General features: G+C 44.2%; 1 non-coding gene across 1 annotated transcript; it reads right to left on the bottom strand.

Annotated features, from left to right (window-relative positions):
- Positions 1-3,943: 3,943 nt before the first annotated feature.
- On the bottom strand, positions 3,944-4,045 carry LOC128572220 (small nucleolar RNA U13). The gene has a single exon (XR_008376124.1). It is a non-coding gene; the product is annotated as a small nucleolar RNA U13 (small nucleolar RNA).
- Positions 4,046-9,769: the final 5,724 nt, after the last annotated feature.

The raw sequence follows: 9,769 nt of genomic DNA, 5'->3' as shown, positions 1-9,769 counted from the left end.
TTCATGAAATCAAACTCATAGTTTCCATAAAATATTTGAAAGAATTTTATTTGTATCTATTATAAAATTTTGATGTTTAATATTTTCTTCTTTTTTTTTTCCAGTTTTTTAGCCAGGGCTGGATTTGAACCCACCACCCTTGGCATATGGGGCCAGCACCCTACTCCTTGAGCCACAGGTGCTGCCCGATGTTTAATATTTTCTTTATCACTTCTCTGGCCTATGGTCTATGGCAAATTACTTCAATGTTCTGATGTTAAATCTCCTTCCAAACATTCATCTTTAGGCTCTTCAATGGACTTCTACTTATTCCTCTACAACACACACCCATCTCCTTCCCCACCTCTTAGGTAAACTTCTTTTAAGCAGGACAGAGATATTTGGTTTGCTAACGAAATATCAGCCTCAGGTCTTATCCCACAAGGATTCAAAGAGATCAATCATGTTTACTACCTGGTGTTATAATCCCACATTGACTTTGCTTGTTGCCTCTGCCTTCTGTGTTTGTATATAGACATCCAAGCATTATTTTTGGCCTCCTCCCCAACTGTTCTCTCATGTGAATCTCCAGGTACCTCTCAACCCCTTATTCTTTTTTTTTTGCAGTTTTTTTTTTTTTTTTTTTTTTTTTGGCCGGGGCTGGGTTTGAACCCACCTCCAGCATATGGGGCCAGCGCCTTACTCCTTTGAGCCACAGGCACCGCCCAACCCCCTTATTCTTCTTTATACATTATGCTTATTACTCTCCAGAGCAGCTGGGCTCACGGGTTTACCTGGCTGTTCTCTTCCCTTTATCTTATTCTCTTTTCAAGCTCCATGAATAAATTGTTATTTATCCAATAAACTCCTAGGTAAATTAATATTTCCCAGTTTTGTGACATGCCCTCTATCCCAGACCAAAAGTTTATCTCATCATTTTTTTTTTTTTGTAGAGACAGAGTCTCACTTTATGGCCCTCGGTAGAGTGCAGTGGCCTCACACAGCTCACAGCAACCTCCAACTCCTGGGCTCAAGCGATTCTCTTGCCTCAGCCTCCCGAGTAGCTGGGACTACAGGCGCTCGCCACAACGCCCGGCTACTTTTTGGTTGCAGTTTGGCTGGGGGCCGGGTTTGAACCCGCCACCCTCAGTATATGGGGCCGGCGCCCTACCGACTGAGCCACAGGTGCTGCCCTATCTCATCATTTTAATGACATAGCTACCCAGAGTCAAATCAGGATCCATAAATCCAACTTCAGTAGAACAAGACATCTCCATGGCTGCCGCTCACGTCTCAGAACTTCCCTCTTTCAAACTTAAAAAAGGTCGGTAGTGAGATGCAAGGAAAATGACCAAGTGGGCTCCCAAGTCTTAAAAATGATCTCTTTATTTCTCTGATGAAGCCACTCATCCCCACTGGAGCCAGGGTGGTCATTGTGCAAAGTCCTAGATATCATCTTCAAGCATCATATTCCTCCCACTCGTTCCAACCCATCCATCATCCCATCAGTTCTTCCTCCCTGACTGCTGCTTGGATCTGTCCGTTCCTGTCTACCGCATTGTCTCAGTTGAAGCCATTATTATGTCCTGCTGAAATGGTAGGATGGTCTCCTTTACAGGTTCATACGGCCACCAGAGTTTCTGCCCCAGGCTGCTCAGCTCTGTCAGTAGCTCTCAGTGCTGCACAGCAAAATGAAATACCTTTGATAATATGGTCCAAATCCTTTTTCTGGCCTCATGCTCCATGTTGTGCCAATAATCTTGGGCAAAGAGAATAACTGGCAATTCCCAAGGATCTCATGTGCTTCCGTGCCTTGGGGCCTTCCCATGCTCTCTCTGGGACCTTCTGTGATTTCCCCCTCCCCCACACCTTGCCTAAGTCAACTTCTCCTTCCTCTAGTTCCTCCTTAAGCTCCCCTACTATATTTCTTTTGCCAGGCAGGGAAGAACTGCCACATAGTCTTTTCTTCCCCAGAACTTGACTTGGAGCCTGGCATATAAGTGCTTAAATTGTTAAATTTCAAAGAAGTTTTAAGCTTCCACTTGACTTTACCAATGTCATGACCTTATCAATGGTTTCTTGAATTGCCACAGGGAAAGTAGTCACATGATGGAAACTGACAGACACTATAGTAGTGCGTTTTGGTGCCAGGGAGGGGAGAGCTCTTCTTTGACCCACTACTCACAGTAGGAGCAACACATGAACATGATCAAAGTCGACCCTCTTTCCACACCCCCTTCAGCCTTTCCCCCTCTCTTCCCCAGAACTGAATAGTTCCACGTGTATATTCCAGACCCCTTTTCACACACTTTATATGTTATGTGATTCTCATACTACTTGCTGATTGATTGTTGTTGTTTTTTTTTTATAGAGTTTCACTCTGTCACTTAGATTAAAGTGCAGTGGCATCATCAGAGCTGACTGCAATCTCAAACTCCTGAGTTCAAGAAATCCTTCTGCCTCAGCCTCCAGAGTAGCTGGGACTACAGGCACATACCATCACACCTGGCTAAGTCATCTGTATATTTGGTACAGAAGAGGTCCCAGGCTTGCCCAGGCTGGTCTCAGACTTCTGCCTCAAGTGATCCTCTTGCCTTGGACTCCCGGAGCGCTAGGGTACAGGTGTGAGCCACCTTGCCTGGCCTATTTGCTGAATTTAAGTCCTGCTAGTTCATTGCCTCTGATCCATGAAGCCATCTCAGACTACTCCTCCCACTAACTTTCATGTGCCTGTGTTTTAAGAGATTTTAAGTTGATTGGAGAAAGATATCATTCGTATTTAAATGCTTGTATTTGCCATAGAACAGGTCCTCAGAAATGTCTGTGGTTTGCCCTTTGATCCAAAGTCTTCTAGCAATCATTGAATGTCATCTGCATACACCATTAAACACAAAAGTATGCAAATAACAAAAACAATTTGTTTGTTTTTTCTTTATTTTTTACATAAAGGGTAACTCTAAGTTTCTCAAGGCACTACGGTGCCACAGTTAGGAACAAAAGATAAGGCAACTATTGGTGTTTTGCTCGTTACCAGTTACCATGTCTTTAGATGGTAAAACCTCCAACTCTTCCTATTTTCTGCTGCCGGGAGCCACACCAAGAAACTTCCGGCTCTCAGAAAGCATTCTGATGATAACGCTCTAATGCTTAGCAGCCCATCCCTGTGGAGTGGAGCTCACCGTCTGACCAGCAAGATGCTGGTGATACAGCTTGAGGCCCACCTTGAGACCTCCTTGGTTTGCAGGCTCACAGTTCAGATGTGGAGAAAGGATCCCCTCTACCAAGTCCAGGTGAATTTCTTTATGACCCCAGAAGCAGAGAGAGTGGGTCTTCGGCCAACAACCCCAACCCCTGTCTGCTACAGCCCTCCTAAAGTGAGACCACCACACCAGCTTATCTGAAGATCGCCAAGGAAGAGGCTAGAGTACATAAACACATTAAGCCAGACAAACAAGTCCTTTTCTAAAGGGCTCATGCCCTTGCCGACTCATCCATTCTGAGTAACCCAAGACGCTGTGTCACCTTAAGTAACTCAATGACCCTTGATTTCAAGCAAGATCCTTGACAGTCACCAGCCCTGACAAACAAACATTTTATTTTTCTTTCCCAAAGAAACATACACAACTCTCTCACTCGTTTTAGAAAAGATTCTTGGCTTACCACTTAGGGTGGTCAGCGTCAGGATCGCCTAGAATGGGCCATATATCATGTAGCTACTGCTCCCTACTCCGAGACATGATGGTCCTGCCATGATGGCCCCTGCAGCCCCCCAGGACCAGTGCTTGGACTTTCTGAATCACCTTATCATTGAGTTGCAACTCCCCAAATCCTGACATCTGAGTAGAGGTCACAGCTTTTAGCCTTTCTAAAGTTGAGTTGTTTTCTTTCTTTCTTTCTTTCTTTCTTTCTTTCTTTCTTTCTTTCTTTCTTTCTTTCTTTCTTTCTTTCTTTCTTTCTTTTTTCATGTCATATGTGTAATGTGCTGAAGTGGGGACAAGATTTGTGGGAGGCACATCTCACACATGCGCATGAAAACCCAATCATCACTTATGAACTACAAAACAATCGTGAGTTGTTTTCTTCAATGAAGAAGTTAAAGCAAATATGGTATGCATGGGAGAACTTACTGCACTTGACCACACTATAACAAAGGCAGGGAAGTCCTCCCCAGAGAGGAGAAGTTGCAGTCATGGCCACCCAGTACCATCAGGGTCTTTTGGAAAAACTAAGATGCCATTTTCCTTGGAAGGAAAATGGGTCTCATATCTTTTTAAAAGTCTTGCTTACATGTCAAATGTCTTCTTTGCTTCTTTTCAGATAAATAAAGAAGGTTCATTCCCTTTCATACAGAACTGAGTTATAATAATTCAGGGTAATTATATACAAGGCTCTTTTTTTTTTTTTTTTTGAGACAGAGCCTCAAGCTGTCACCCTGGGTAGAGTGCTGTGGCATCACAGCTCACAGCAACCTCCAACTCCTGGGCTCAAGTGAGTCGCTGCCTCAGCCTATCAAGTACCTGGGACTACAGGCACCCGCCACAGCACCTGGCTATTTTTTGGTTGCAGCTGTCATTGTTGTTTGCCGGGCCAGGCTGGATTCAAACCCGCCAGCTCAGGTGTTTGTGGCTGGCGCCTTAGCTGCTTGAGCCACAGGCTCCGAGCCCAAGGCTCACTTCTGATGGATTCCAGAAAGTGGGAAGCAAGTTATCACTAGGACAGAGGCCCCAAGAGCTCACTAAGGTGCATTTCAGGTGCCCTTGCTGACACATCTATTCTGAGTAACCCAAGATGCTGAGTCACCTTAAGTAACTCAACGACCCTTGATTTCAAGCAAGCCCTGAAATATTTTATATTATGTTTCTTTCCCAAAGGAGCACAGGCAACTCCCTCACTAATTTTGGAAAAGATTCCCAGCTTAACACTCTTAGGGTGGTCAGCTTCAGAATCTCCTAGAGTGGATGGTATGTCACAGGGTTAATGCTCCCTACTCCAAGTTGTGATGGTCCTGCCATGATGGCCCCTGCAGCCCCCCAGGACCAGTGCTGGGACTTTCCGAATCACTGCATCATTGAGTTGCAACTCCCCAAATCCTCACCCACACTGCTCAGGCACCCACAATCCATTTCCCTGGAATATCCCTGTCACCAGGGGCAACGTCCAATCATAAAGGGATTCCTCTCAGTGTGTTCCCACAGCACCTTGTGCCTGTCAGTAATAAAACATTATCGGACCATATTATATAATAGTTGTTTTGTTTTATGGTCTCTTTTTTCTGATAAGCTCCGAGCAGTTCTGGCTCAGGAACCAGAACTTACTTCTTTCTATGTACCAAAGTCTGTCACAGCACCTAGGGTGTGCGGGGTGCTCAATGAATGTCACTTGAAAGAACTGGTGAGTTTAGGGGAAGGAAATCATGGTGTCCAGTGTACTGGTCTTTCAACTTGTAGCTATGCTTGGAAATTTTTAAGAAAAAAGTTTGAAGAGTAAAGATGGAGGTCCCTAGATTTCAGGGTCACAGTACCTAGGATGTTGAGTCTAGTGAGTTTAGATCTTCCCGAAGGGCAGCAGTCCTACCAGGACCTAAGGGGCTTTGAAGTGTTCAGAGGGGTTCTCTCCACGCCTGAGTGTGTGCACAGGGGGTGTGGAGGGGCAGGATTACTGGAGCACAATATCCCAGTTTCTGTGCTGGGGATGGGATGGGGGAAGCGGTCCTTCCCAAAGCCTCAGGTCTGCACTTTCCACTTTGCCTGCTGGCCTATCTTCCCAAAGATGCCTCAAATGAGTACAATGGAAGGTGAAAACCTGACACCCAGAACTTTCCCCACTCCATAGAGTGTGCTCAAATCCCACGCCTGGGACCGGCAGCTGATGATACGGAAGCCTGGCACTTGGCTCCATAGGTGGGTCTCCATAGATCTCTATGGACAATTTTCTCAGACTTGGAGCCCTCTGCCACCAGGTTACACCTGCTAATCTGAGTGAGTCAAGACCTACCTCTGACCCCAACCGGAGGCCTTGATTGGGCCATCTCAGCAGCACCAATACCCATGAACCCCGCCGTGGAGGCTGGGAGAATTTGAATTGTTTGTCTTTTGAGGAATTAAGAATGCACAGTGCATCTTTGTTCACACCTTAGAAATCCTCAGCCCCAAGCCTCAACTTCCTCTTCTCTTTCACTTAATGTCAAAGGGTGACTTTGTCCCACTGACCTGGCCCTCACCACACCCCCAAGTGCATTCCTGCCTCCCTCTCTTTGGTCAAAGTCAACAGTCACAGAGGAATCCCTGAGGAATCAGAACACTTATCTAGAGAATTCTTACCTAATAAGAATTATAAATAGTGAGCGGCGCCTATGGCTCAAGGAGTAGGGTGCCGGTCCCATATGCCGGAGGTGGCGGGTTCAAACCCAGCCCCGGCCAAAACACACACACACACACACACACACACAAAAGAATTATAAATAGCTAATATTTATTAGCCATCATCTATATGCACCTAATAACCTGACATACTGCTAGGCATTAATAAAAATAATCATATTAGATATTTATTAAGTACCATATGTATTTAGTTATTCAGGACTCGATGGAAATGTAGGTGCTAAATTTCCTCATTGAATCCCATAATAATATAAAGCATTTCCAGTGGATGTTATCTCCATTCCACACATAAGAAATCTGAGAGGCAGAGATGCCAATAAATGGTAGAACCAGAATTTGAATCCAGGGCTCTATCTCCAAAAACTGCAGACTTTGTACATCATGCTAAAGTTCTTTTACCTAATTTAATTTGCAGTGGAATGAGAAATCTGAGCTCTAAAATGGTATTGAATGCCTATGTAAGAGAAAAACTCAATGCAATTCAAGTTGAGGGAGGGGAGGAAGGAGGGAGATTGGGGTGCTCCCACTTAATGGTCACCACGTAAGGGTACATGGCACACCTCCTGGGACAACAGGGACGCTGCCTAACAAATGCGAACATTGTAACCTAATTGTTTGTACCCTCATATTAATCTCAAAAAAAAGTAAAAATAAAATAGTCTTGAAGAGTCGACAAAATTTAGCCCCTTAAAAGGTGGCATTTCTATTCCTTCAAAAACTCCGCATTTTATTGCTTTTCTTGTAATGTTGATACTGCCCTGAAGGGGTTAGATCAGTAACGCTGCCCCCAAACCGACTATTAAAGGCTTCCAGCAGAAGTCAAGGTAATGGGGGTAATCCCAGCATTTTACCCTTAAGTCTCTGGGCATAAGAACCCCTGGGAGGACTAAATACTGGGTTTGAGAACAAGATAAGTCAAGTAAAAAAAAGCTGTCAAAAAATGTTAGGGTTCACCTCAAAAAGATGTAAGAGCCAATTTGAGGAAGTCCATTGCCAAATGCCAAAATGTGGCCAATCACTAAAAATATGATAAATTCCACATCAAAAAGAATAATAACTGCGGAGTCAGGTGGGGCCTGAGTTAGGTGGACTGCTTGGGCTCCAGTTCCAGAGCAGCCTGAGCAAGAACGAGATCCGCTCTAAAAATAGCCAGGCATTATGGCAGGCGCCTTTAGTCCCCAGCTACTTAGGAGACCCAGGTAAGAGGATCTCTCTTGAGCCCAAGAGTTTGAGGTTACTGTGAGCTATGATGCCACAGCACTCTACTACTCAGGGTAACAAAGTAAGACTCTGTCTCAAAAAAAAAAAGAAGAAGAAGAAGAAGAATTGCATTGGATTGAAACACAATAAATATGTGGTTGGACAATTAAATTTACAAACTTATTCTACAAAAAGTGCTTTGAAGGGTGAACTAGGCACCGGTGTTGGTGCATAGCTTTGCAAGGGAGCACTTCAAAGGTAACCACAGCAGCAAGGTATGTACCATATTTTCTAGGATGAATTCTCGAACTTAATCTCTGACCTCGTATGTTTGAATCTTTGAGATCATAACACATAATGATACTCAAGAACAAAATTCATTGTTCACTTGTGGAAATACAAGAGAACTAAGCTGGGCGCCGCCTGTGGCTCAGTGAGTAGGGCACCGGCCCCTTGTACCCAGGGTGGTGGGTTTCAACCCAGCCCCGGCCAAAATGCAACAAAAAATAGCCGGGCCTTGTGGCGGGCACCTGTAGTCCCAGCTGCTCGGGAGGCTGAGGCAAAAGAATCGCCTAAGTCCAAGAGCTGGAGGTTGCTGTGAGCTGTGAGTAAGATTCTGTCTCTAAAAACAAAAAGAGAGAGAGAACCAAGCTATTATTTTGAAAACTGGTAGAGATGGCATTTAATCCGTCTTTCCTATAGAAACACTACCTCAGGACAACAGGAGAACTGAGGGAGAAGAGTCTTTTTATCAGGGTATTCCAATTAAGAAAGGAAGAATCCATGGCAGCTGCATCACCTAATGGATTCATTATCTAGGCCGGGGGGTTCGATGTTTTGGCTTCTCTGGGCCACATTGGAAGAAGAAGAGTTGTCTTGGGCTACACATTACATACACAAACACTAGCAAATGTCGATGAGCAAAAAAGAAGGTCCGTGCATAATTTTCATGATATCTACCACCGCAGATAAGCAAAAGCATCCTAAAACAATATTCCTAATTATCCAGTGGCCCGTTCAGAGAGCCTTTTTTTTTTTTTTTTGAGACAGAGTCTCACTATGTTACCCTGGGTAGAGCACCGTGGTGTCACAGCTCACAGCAAGCTCAAACTCTTGGGCTTAAGTGATTCTCTTGCCTCAGCCTCCCAAGTAGCTGGGAACTTGAGAAACAAATGCACCGGTATCTGGTTCTACGAGAGTAGTCGCAATTCTTAGTGAGTTCTCAAGGTGCTCGTCAGATATTTTGGTTCTAATTTTACTCTTAACATGCTTCCTTCTTAAAAACAGTTGCTTACAAATGTAGGTGCTGCCAAAAAGCGATGATGTGAATAAGGCCTGATTGTGAAGTGAGGGATATTCGTCTCTGGGAAGAAAGGACCTTTGAAAGTCCTTTCTGTAAGTTGAATATCAGATTGCAGCTCTTTTTTTTTTTTTTTTTTTTGGTTTGGCTTAAACAACAGGAATTTATTTTTCCCAGTTCTACAAACTGGAAAGTCCAAGATCAAGATGCTGGCTGATTCAGTCCCCTGGACAAGGTTCTCGCCCTGGCTTACAGAAGGTCTCCTTCCCACTGTGTCCTTGTAACACACACACACACATATGAAGCAGGTTCTCTAAGGGCTGTACTCCTCTCACAACCCCTCTACCTTCATGACCTCATTTTTTTTTTTTTTTAATGAGACGTCTAACTTTGTAACCTTCCATAAACTACTGTGGCGTCATAGCTCATAGCAACCTCCAACTCTTAGACTCAAGCAATTCTCTTGCCTCAGCCTCCCAAGTAGCTAGGACTACAGACTCCGCCACAATGCCTGGCTTTTTTTTTTTTTTGAGCCAGACTCTTACTCTGTCACTCTGGGTAGAATGCCTGGGCATCATAGCTCACAGCAACCTCAATCTCTTCAGGTCAAGAGATCGTCTTGCCTCAGCCTCCCAAGTACCTGGGACTACAGGTGCCTGCCACAACACCTAGGTAGTTTTTCTATTTTTAGTAGAGATGGCGTCTCGCTCTTGCTCAGGCCAGTCTGGAACTCCTGAGCCCAGACAATCCACCTGCCTCAGCCTCCTAGTGTGTTAGGATTATAGGCATGAGCCACTATGCCCTTCCTAAAGTGCACTTTAAATACAATACTTTATTTTTTTATTTTTTTCATTTTTTAATTTAATTTAATTTTTTTTATAATTTTTTTTTTTTTTTTTTTTTTTGGCCA

Source organism: Nycticebus coucang, chromosome 19, assembly GCF_027406575.1.
Source record: "Nycticebus coucang isolate mNycCou1 chromosome 19, mNycCou1.pri, whole genome shotgun sequence".
NCBI lineage: Eukaryota > Metazoa > Chordata > Mammalia > Primates > Lorisidae > Nycticebus > Nycticebus coucang.
The sequence above is the reverse complement of the archived record's forward strand: the minus strand, read 5'-3'. Positions and strand labels throughout refer to the sequence as shown.